Source organism: Ranitomeya variabilis, chromosome 4 (genome assembly GCF_051348905.1).
Source record: "Ranitomeya variabilis isolate aRanVar5 chromosome 4, aRanVar5.hap1, whole genome shotgun sequence".
Lineage (NCBI taxonomy): Eukaryota > Metazoa > Chordata > Amphibia > Anura > Dendrobatidae > Ranitomeya > Ranitomeya variabilis.
In genome coordinates, this window is record NC_135235.1 from 661,000,432 (window position 1) to 661,011,535 (window position 11,104).

Sequence of the window (11,104 nt, forward strand, 5' to 3'; positions counted from 1 at the left end):
GAGCCAAGCATGTACGGCGCGGAGCTGTCTGTCTGCGAGGTGTACGGAGCGGAGCCATGTGACTACGAGGGGTTCAGAATAATTTAAAGATCATGGGAGACAAATACAAACGTATGGCTGATAAAAAATGAATGTCTTCAGGCCAGGGGGTGAATGATTTAGTATGGCTGTCCACCAAAAATATTAAACTGAAAGTTCCTTATTGTAAATTAGGTTTATTGGTCCTCATATTATAAGGTGGTCTCCGTAATCACCCTTGTAGCTTTTTGTCTCAAGCTTCCACCAACTCTCAAGATTCATAATGTTTTCCACAGGTCTTTACTCCAAAGATATGTTGCACATGTGGTACCATCACCTTTATCACCACCACTGGTTATTATTGATGGCAATTTAAAATTTCAGGTAGCGAAAATTGTTGATGCTCACAAGGTTTGCTACTCTGTAAAGTACCTGATGTATTGGAAGGGGTATGGTCCTGAGGAGAGGATGCGAATACCGGCGTCTGAAGTTAATGTCGGTTGGTTGATACAGTCCTTTCATTTTACCCATCCAGATAAACCTGGATCCGAGGGTGTTGTGGACCCTCGTAGAAGGGGGTACTGTCAAGAGTGTGTCACGTCCTTCTGGAAGGTCTGGGGTTAGGCGCTCTTTATGTACTGTGAATCGCAGGTCTTCCATTTAGCCTGTGTGTTTTGTTCCTCATATTAAATGGACTTTGTTTCCTTTGACGCTAAAGAGTTTAAAGACTCTATGTATGCTGGTTAGAGACATGCAGCTCTATCTCACAGCTGCTCCTGATCTACTCTTTTCTCTCTATAAAACCTGGCCAGGGCTTCTCCTCCCTGCCTGTGAAAATTTTGCTTTTGTGGCTTGCTGGAGTTGGTGTCCTGAAGTTGGAGTTCGTAGTTGTTGCTGGAGATTGTTGTCTATTTTTTTGGGTGTATGCTTTCTCCGTTATCCTATTCCCATTTGGTGTGTTTCTTGTTATCCTTCCCTTGATTACCCTCTACCCTTGGTGAATGTTTTTGTATGTAAGTTGTTTTTTTGTTATCCCCTTTTGACTTAGGTGTATATACACTAACATATCTGTCACAGGCCTCTGGGGTGGGGGAGGGGACGGCTTAAGTCATTAATGGGAGCATAGTAAGGTCGGAGACTCGGGTCTCTCTAGCTTTAAGAGTACTCCAGTGACAGGGTTAGGGTCCCAGTGCCATGGACAGTTTAAGGCCCCCCTTCCTTACTGAAGACTGTCATAGTGTGACAGTTGCTCTCTTAATCCTGTTTGCAATAGTATTTTTTGACACCTTTTTGCCTTTGTTATGACCATCACAGTGGATGAAGAGAATTCTGATTCTTCCTCCAGGGTTTTGATCATTGAAGGCAGTGAATGATAAAATAAAAAGGGGAGAAGCCAGCACTGCTTATGGTCAGAACGCAATAAATTAAGTGCATATGCACATATTAATTTCTAACTGTATTTCAAAATGAAACATTTAGCAAACAATAGTTCAATTCTTTGAGCCACCCCGCCACGCCAAGGCATTCTCAAATGGGGCAGTCCTACTCTACTTTTTTTTATATTCGATGTGCCATTACGGCCTCCTAAATGTATTAAAAGCAAAACCACATTAAATGCAAATTGTACCTGAAGCGTTTCTGAATCACTCCCATGGCACCAGAAAGGGCAAACGCAGATAAAGGTTGACCATGTCCGGACATAGATGTTTCAGGTTCAAACTCCACACTGCCTAACCAGCACCACAGAATGCTGTAGATAAGCCCCTGATGCTGGTGGGCTTAGCTCACCTTCCATTTTGGGGGTGACAGGTTCCCTTTAAGATTTTTGTATGGGCCTGAGACAAAGCTACCGCTTGAATACATAAAGTCATGGAACCCAGGACTGGCATTGCAATTCTCAAGGATACTTTCTTCTAATCCCATAAGGCCGTTATTTTGGATCGTAACTGGACTTGTTTGTCTCTTGGTAATTGGGATATTTGTTCTTAGAATCTAAGAGAATCCATAGGAAGATCTTCCTGGTGGAAGGAACTAGGTCTGATTTTTGAAGATTTACCAGCCAACCTAGAGATTTGAAGGATTCTCTGTATGTATTCTTCAACTATTGGCATACTCGCAGCTATGACCAGAAAGTTGTAGAGATAAGGAATGATGCAGATGTTTTGGCTTCTGATAAATGTTACCACTTCTGCCATGATTTTTGTTAACACTCTAGGCGCTGACAAAATCCTAACTGGCAAGACTTTGAACAGGAAATTAAGTATTTGATGTCCATGCAAACCTCAGGAATTTTTGGCAGGCCAGGGGATAGGATCATGATAGTAGGCATTGTGTAAGTCGATGGATGCCATTATGAAAATTTCTCCTATAAAAGGGAACGGCAGATTTTTTTTACTCCATCTTGAATCTTCTGTAATTAATGTGAGAGTTTAAAGGTTTCAAATTTATTATTATTCTATAAGTCTCTTTGTTTCCTTACAAGAAACACACAAGAATAATGTCACCTTTTGTACTCTATCTCTGGAATTGGGGAGATTACCCTTGCAGCTTGTAACTTCTAAAGCCCTGACATTAAGACGTTCCGTAAACCTGGGGACAAAAGAGAAGTTACTCTCAGGCTCTGCAGAGGGTTGGAGGAGAACTCTATTTTTATTCCTTCTTTGACACATTCCAGAACCCATCAATTTGAGGAGCTTGTCTGCCATTGGGAGAAGAATCTGGAAATCCAACCCTCTACTACCCTGGCATCATTGTCTCGCCTGACGCTGGTTCTGAGAGAGCAAGATGTTTCTGCCTCTAACTCCCTTGGGGTAGCTCCAACATCTGGCTTTCTATTTCACCCTACACTGAGAGGGTTAGCTCTGTGAAGGACAGAAAGGTCCTGACAATTTTCAGTTCTGTAATACTTTCTTTTTATCTGATGCTTTTTTGAAGCAAGTCATCCAATTCTGGACTGAACATACACTCACTGGCCACTTTATTAGGTACACCATGCTAGTAATGGGTTGGACCCCCTTTTGCCTTCAGAACTGCCTCAATTCTTCGTGGCATAGATTCAACAAGGTGCTGGAAGCATTCCTCAGAGATTTTGGTCCATATTGACATGATGGCATCACACAGTTGCCGCAGATTTGTCGGCTGCACATCCCTGATGCGAATCTCCCGTTCCACCACATCCCAAAGATTTCATGTTGTTTACGCCAAATTCTGACCCTACCATCCGAATGTCGCAGCAGAAATCGAGACTCATCAGACCAAGCAACGTTTTTCCAATCTTCTACTGTCCAATTTCGATGAGCTTGTGCAAATTGTAGCCTCAGTTTCCTGTTCTTAGCTGAAAGGAGTGGTACCCGGTGTGGTCTTCTGCTGCTGTAGCCCATCTGCCTCAAAGTTCGATGCACTGTGCGTTCAGAGATGCTCTTAGGCCTACCTTGGTTGTAACGGGTGGCGATTTGAGTCACTGTTGCCTTTCTATCAGCTCGAACCAGTCTGCCCATTCTCTTCTGACCTCTGGCATCAACAAGGCATTTCCGCCCACAGAACTGCCGCTCACTGGATTTTTTTTCTTTTTCGGACCATTCTCTGTAAACCTTAGAGATGGTTGTGCGTGAAAATCCCAGTAGATCAGCAGTTTCTGAAATAATCAGACCAGCCCTTCTGGCACCAACAACCATGCCACGTTCAAAAGCACTCAAATCACCTTTCTTCCCCATACTGATGCTCGGTTTGAACTGCAGGAGATTGTCTTGACCATGTCTACATGCCTAAATGCACTGAGTTGCCGCCATGTGATTGGCTGATTAGAAATTAAGTGTTAACAAGAAGATGGACAGGTGTACCTAATAAAGTGGCCAGTGAGTGTATATTCCCCTCAGAAAGGAATAGAGCAGAGTTTGATCTTGGAAACTATATTTCCGTTCCATAACTTTAGCCACAGCGCTCGTCTTGTGGAATTTGTTAAGACCAATGACATTGAAGCTATTCTGACTGACTCTGCAGAGGCGTCAGCCAGGAATCCTGTGGCTTTCTGATAAAGAGGCAGGGATTTTAACAGATCTTTTATGGAAGTGCTCATACTGAGATACTCTTTCAGTTGGTTCAGCCACCTGAACATAGACCTTGCTGTTGTGAATTCTGCTCTTGGGCTTCCTCCGGTGGTTGTAAGTGGTAGCGCTGCTGTCTCTGAATCGCAGCAATTATCAGGTGTGTTCACTTTTTGCAATTTTGACTGGGCTATTTAGTCTTGCTTCACCCTTTAGTCAGTGCCAGTTGTCCATTGTTCCTGGAGGATTCACATCTCTGCCTGGTCTCTTCTGCTTTGCAGTTCATTTCAACAAAGATAAGTTCTGGCCTTGATTTTTGCTGTCCACATGCTGTGGCCTTATTGTTCAGTTCTTTTCCATGTTTTTTTTCTTGTCCAGCTTGGTCTGTATAAGGATTTGTTTAGCCAAGCTGGTATCTCTGGAGATGCAGATATACCCTCCATATCTTTAGTTAGCTGTGGAGATTTTGTATTTTCTGTGGTGGATATTTTCTAGTGTTTTAATACTGACCGCATAGTACTCTGTCCTATCCTTTCTATTTAGCTAGAAGTGGCCTCCTTTGCTAAATTCTCATTTCCGTCTGTGTATGTTTTTTCCCTCTCCTCTCACAGTCAATATTTGTGGCGGGCTGCCTATCTTTTGGGGATTTTCTCTGAGGCAAGATAGTTTTCCCTTTTCTATCTCTAGGGGTAATTAGTCCTCCGGCTGTGTCGAGATGTCTAGGGAGCGCTAGGTACATTCCACGGCTACTTCTAGTTGCGGTGTTAAGTTCAGGGTCTGCGGTCAGTACAGGTGCCACCTTCTCCAGAGTACGTCTCATGCTGCTCTTAGGCCACCAGATCATAACAGTACAACTGGCCAACAATGAGTTAACCGCATCTCAGAAGAAAGGAAGGAAAGTGCTGAGCCATTTTTTTTCTGTAGTCTGTTGTGTTTTTTTTTTCTTCCCTCTTTACCTCTGGGTGGCTCAGGAGTTCAGGTCTGATGTGGATGTTCAGGGATTGGCTTCTCGTGTGGATCGACTTGCTGCTAGAGTACAGGGTATTTCCGATTATATCGTTCAGACTCCGGTTTTAGAGCCTAGAATTCCAACTCCTGATTTTTTTTGGGGGGATAGGTCCAAATTTCTGAGCTTTAAAAATAACTGTAAACTGTTTTTTTGCTCTGAAACCCCGTTCCTCTGGTGATCCCATCCAGCAGATTAAAATTGTTATATCTCTGCTGCATGGTGACCCTCAGGATTGGGCATTTGCCCTGGAACCTGGGAATCCGGCATTGCTTAATATAGACACCTTTTTTCAGGCGCTTAGGTTATTGTATGATGAACCTAATTCAGTGGATCATGCTGAGAAGACCTTGTTGGCCCTGTCTCGGGGTCAAGAAGCGGCAGAATCATATTGCCAGAAGTTTAGAAAATGGTCTGTACTGACTAAATGGAATGAGGATGCCTTGGCGGCAATCTTCAGAAAGGGTCTTTCTGAATCCGTTAAAGATGTTATGGTGGGGTTCCCCACGCCTGCTGGTCTGAGTGATTCTATGTCTCTGGCCATTCAGATTGATCGGCGCTTGCGCGAGCGCAGAGTTGTGCACACTATGGCATTGTCTTCCGAGCGGAGTCCTGACCCTATGCAGTGTGATAGGATTGTGTCTAGAGCTGAACGACAAGGATTCAGACGTCAGAATAGGTTGTGTTTTTACTGCGGCGATTCTGCTCATGTTATTTCTGATTGCCCTAAGCGTACCAAGAGAATCGCTAGTTCTGTTACCATCAGTACTGTACAACCTAAATTTCTGTTATCTGTGACCCTGATCTGCTCATTATCGTCATTTTCTGTCATGGCATTTGTGGATTCAGGCGCCGCTCTAAATTTAATGGACTTAGAATTTGCCAGGCGTTGTGGTTTCCCCTTGCAGCCTTTGCAGAGTCCTATTCCTTTGAGGGGTATTGATGCTACACCGTTGGCTAAAAATAAACCTCAGTTTTGGACACAGCTGACCATGTGCATGGCGCCAGCCCATCAGGAAGATTGTCGTTTTCTGGTGTTGCATAATTTGCATGATGCTGTTGTGCTGGGTTTCGCATGGTTACAGGTGCATAATCCGGTATTAGATTGGAGATCTATGTCTGTGACTAGTTGGGGTTGTCAGGGGGTTCATGGTGACGTTCCTTTGATGTTAATTGCCTCCTCCCCCTCTTCTGAAATTCCTGAGTTTTTGTCAGATTTCCAGGATGTATTCAATGAGCCCAAGTCCAGTTCCCTTCCACCGCATTGGGACTGTGATTGTGCTATTGACTTGATTCCAGGCTGTAAGTTCCCTAAGGGCTGACTTTTCAATCTGTCTGTGCCAGAACATACCGCCATGCGGAGCTATGTTAAGGAGTCCTTGGAGAAGGGGCATATTCGGCCATCTTCTTCACCATTGGGAGCAGGTTTTTTTTTTGTTGCCAAAAAAGATGGCTCCTTGAGACCCTGTATTGATTATCGCCTCTTGAATAAGATCACGGTCAAATTCCAATACCCTTTGCCTTTGCTTTCTGATCTGTTTGCTAGGATTAAGGGGGCTAGTTGGTTTACTAAGATTGACCTTCGAGGGGCATATAATCTTGTTCGTATTAAGCAGGGTGACGAATGGAAAACTGCGTTTAAAACGCCCGAAGGCCATTTTGAATACCTTGTGATGCCATTCGGACTCTCTAATGCTCCATCTGTGTTTCAGTCCTTCATGCATGATATATTTCGGAATTATCTTGATAAATTCATGATTGTATATTTGGATGATATTTTGATTTTTTCAGATGATTGGGAGTCTCATGTGAAACAAGTCAGGATGGTATTTCAGATCCTTCGTGATAATGCCTTGTTTGTGAAGGGGTCTAAGTGCCTCTTTGGAGTACAGAAGATTTTTTTTTTGGGCTTCATTTTTTCTCCCTCATCTATAGAAATGGATCCGGTTAAGGTTCAGGCCATTCATGATTGGATCCAGCCCACATCCGTGAAGAGCCTTCAGAAATTTTTGGGCTTTGCTAATTTTTATCGCCGTTTCATTGCCAACTTCTCCAGTGTGGTTAAACCCCTGACCGATTTGACGAAGAAAGGCGCTGATGTGACGAATTGGTCCTCTGCGGCTGTTTCTGCCTTTCAGGAGCTGAAATGCCGATTTACTTCTGCCCCTGTGTTGCGTCAGCCGGATGTTTCTCTTCCTTTTCAGGTTGAGGTTGACGCTTCTGAGATTGGGGCAGGGGCCGTTTTGTCTCAGAGGAATTCTGATGGTTCCTTGATGAAACCGTGTGCCTTCTTTTCTCGAAAGTTTTCGCCTGCGGAACGCAATTATGATGTCGGCAATCGTGAGTTGTTGGCTATGAAGTGGGCATTTGAGGAGTGGCGACATTGGCTTGAGGGGGCCAAGCACCGTATTGTGGTCTTGACCGATCATAAGAATCTGATTTATCTCGAGTCTGCCAAACGGCTGAATCCTAGACAGGCCCGATGGTCCCTGTTTTTCTCCCGTTTTGATTTTGTGGTCTCGTATCTTCCGGGTTCTAAGAATGTTAAGGCTGATGCCCTCTCTAGGAGCTTTTTGCCTGATTCTCCTGGGGCCCTTGAGGCGGTCGGTATTGTGAAGGAAGGGGTGATTCTTTCTGCCATCTCCCCTGATTTACGACGGGTTCTTCAGGAATTTCAGGCTGATAAACCTGACCGCTGTCCAGTGGGGAAATTGTTTGTTCCTGACAGATGGACTAGTAAAGTGATTTCGGAGGTTCATTGTTCTGTGTTAGCTGGTCATCCTGGGATTTTTGGTACCAGAGATTTGGTTGGTAGGTCCTTTTGGTGGCCTTCTTTGTCACGGGATGTGCGTTCTTTTGTGCAGTCCTGTGGGACTTGTGCGGGTGCCAAGCCTTGTTCTTCCCGCGCTAGTGGGTTGCTTTTGCCTTTGCCGGTCCCTGAGAGGCCTTGGATGCATATTTCTATGGATTTTATTTCGGATCTTCCGGTTTCCCAGAGGATGTCAGTTATCTGGGTGGTTTGTGACCGGTTTTCTAAGATGGTTCATTTGGTACCTTTGCCTAAATTGCCTTCCTCTTCTGATTTGGTTCCGTTGTTTTTTCAGCATGTGGTTCGTTTGCATGGCATTCCGGAGAATATTGTGTCCGATAGAGGTTCCCAGTTTGCTTCTATGTTTTGGCGGGCCTTTTGTGCTAGGCTGGGCATTGATTTGTCTTTTTCTTCCGCATTTCATCCTCAGACAAATGGTCAAACCGAGCGAACTAATCAGACTTTGGAAACTTATTTGAGATGCTTTGTGTCTGCTGATCAGGATGATTGGGTGGCTTTCTTGCCATTGGCCGAGTTTGCCCTTAATAATCGGGCTAGTTCTGCTACCTTGGTTTCACCCTTCTTTTGTAACTCTGGTTTTCATACTCGTTTTTCTTCGGGGCAGGTTGAGCCTTCTGATTGTCCTGGGGTTGACTCTGGGGTTGACTCTGTGGTTGACAGGTTGCAGCAAATTTGGGCTCATGTTGTTGACAATATGGTGTTGTCTCAGGAGGGGGCTCAACGTTTTGCTAACCGTCGTCGGTGTGTTGGTTCCCGGCTTCGGGTTGGGGATTTGGTCTGGTTGTCTTCCCGTCATGTCCCTATGAAGGTTTCTTCCCCTAAGTTTAAGCCTCGGTTTATTGGCCCTTATAGGATTTCTGAGATTATCAATCCAGTGTCTTTTCGTTTGGCCCTTCCAGCCTCTTTTTCCATCCATAATGTTTTTCATAGATCTTTGTTGCGGAAATATGTGGCGCCCGTTGTTCCCTTTGTTGATCCTCCTGCCCCGGTGTTGATTGATGGGGAGTTGGAGTATGTGGTGGAGAAGATTTTGGATTCTCGTTTTTCGAGGCGGAAGCTTCAGTATCTTGTCAAATGGAAGGGTTATGGCCAGGAGGATAATTCTTGGGTTGTTGCCTCCGATGTTCATGCTGATGATTTGGTTCGTGCCTTTCATTTGGCTCGTCCGGATCGGCCTGGGGGCTCTGGTGAGGGTTCGGTGACCCCTCCTCAAGGGGGGGTACTGTTGTGAATTCTGCTCTTGGGCTCCCTCCGGTGGTTGTAAGTGGTAGCGCTGCTGTCTCTGAATCGCAGCAATTATCAGGTGTGTTCACTTTTTGCAATTTTGACTGGGCTATTTAGTCTTGCTTCACCCTTTAGTCAGTGCCAGTTGTCCATTGTTCCTGGAGGATTCACATCTCTGCCTGGTCTCTTCTGCTTTGCAGTTCATTTCAACAAAGATAAGTTCTGGCCTTGATTTTTGCTGTCCACATGCTGTGGCCTTATTGTTCAGTTCTTTTCCATGTTTTTTTTCTTGTCCAGCTTGGTCTGTATAAGGATTTGTTTAGCCAAGCTGGTATCTCTGGAGATGCAGATATACCCTCCATATCTTTAGTTAGCTGTGGAGATTTTGTATTTTCTGTGGTGGATATTTTCTAGTGTTTTAATACTGACCGCATAGTACTCTGTCCTATCCTTTCTATTTAGCTAGAAGTGGCCTCCTTTGCTAAATTCTCATTTCCGTCTGTGTATGTTTTTTCCCTCTCCTCTCACAGTCAATATTTGTGGGGGGCTGCTTATCTTTTGGGGACTTTCTCTGAGGCAAGATAGTTTTCCCTTTTCTATCTCTAGGGGTAATTAGTCCTCCGGCTGTGTAGAGATGTCTAGGGAGCGCTAGGTACATTCCACGGCTACTTCTAGTTGCGGTGTTAAGTTCAGGGTCTGCGGTTAGTACAGGTACCACCTTCTCCAGAGTACGTCTCATGCTGCTCTTAGGCCACCAGATCATAACACCTTGCTACACATGTAGATACCTCATTTGTTCTCAACAGGGATGCTGAAGTCTCCCAGAATTTGAAGGCTATCCATCTTCTGATCCCTTAGGTCGCCAAGTTGTGAAGAATCTTATAAATGCATCTTTGTCTTTTTTTCCACCTTAACCACCTGGATATCAGTCTTCAGTATTTCTGATCAACACTTGGATATTTCTTCCTCTAATGGAAATCTATCCTTCAGTTCCGTCTGTATACCTAAAATGTCTCTCTGAAAACTCCCGTTTATCTAAAATTAGACTCTGGATGTTCTCATGCATAGAGAACACCATCCTCTTTTTATTTACGTCAACCAAACATTTTGTCCTGGAATGTACGAGTGGTTTTGAGAATAATACTTATTCCCCTGTGTCAGATCTGGGCCTGAGGCTAACTCGCCTTCTTCCCACCACTCTCCAACAATAGATCTCTGGACTTTTTGTGAATCTGAATTTGATTCTTCTTCCAAACTAAATTTCCTCTTCTTGGCCTCCTGATGAGGTCACTGAAAATGATTGAGAAAACGAGGCTAGGGATGAGAATCTACTGGTGGACCATCCCTCTTAATTCTTCTATTAATGAAGGCTGTTACTCCTTCACACTTTTATCCGTGCAACTATGACAAGCTGTTTCTTATGGGATAATGAAAGGTTTTTTTTAACACAAAAAGCACGTTTGCAGGCTGACATCTTATCTTTACTTGTTGGAGCAGGATCCTTGTCTCCCTGAAAGAGACTTCTGACATCACTTCCAGTATTTGCATGCTGAATACTGGAGAGGGCAGATGAAGAGCTGGGGAGTTCTGGGATGCCCCCTGTTATGATCCGGTGACCTTGGAGCCGCATGAGACTTTCTCAGGAGTAGGTGGAACCTGTACTGACCGCAATCCCTAAACTGACACCGCAACTAGAAGTAGCCGTGGGGTGTACCTATCAATCCTAGACACCTCGACGCAGCCGGAGGACTAAATACCCCTATAGATGGAAATGGGAATACTATCTTGCCTCAGAGCAGAACCCCAAAGGATAGGCAGCCCCCCACAAATATTGACGGTGAGTATTAGAGGAAAGACATACACAGGTAGGAAACAGGATTTAGCAAAAGAGGCCACTCTAGCTAAATAGGAAAGGATAGGACAGAATACTAAGCGGTCAGTATAAAACCCTAAAAAATATCCACAGCAGAAAATACAAGAATT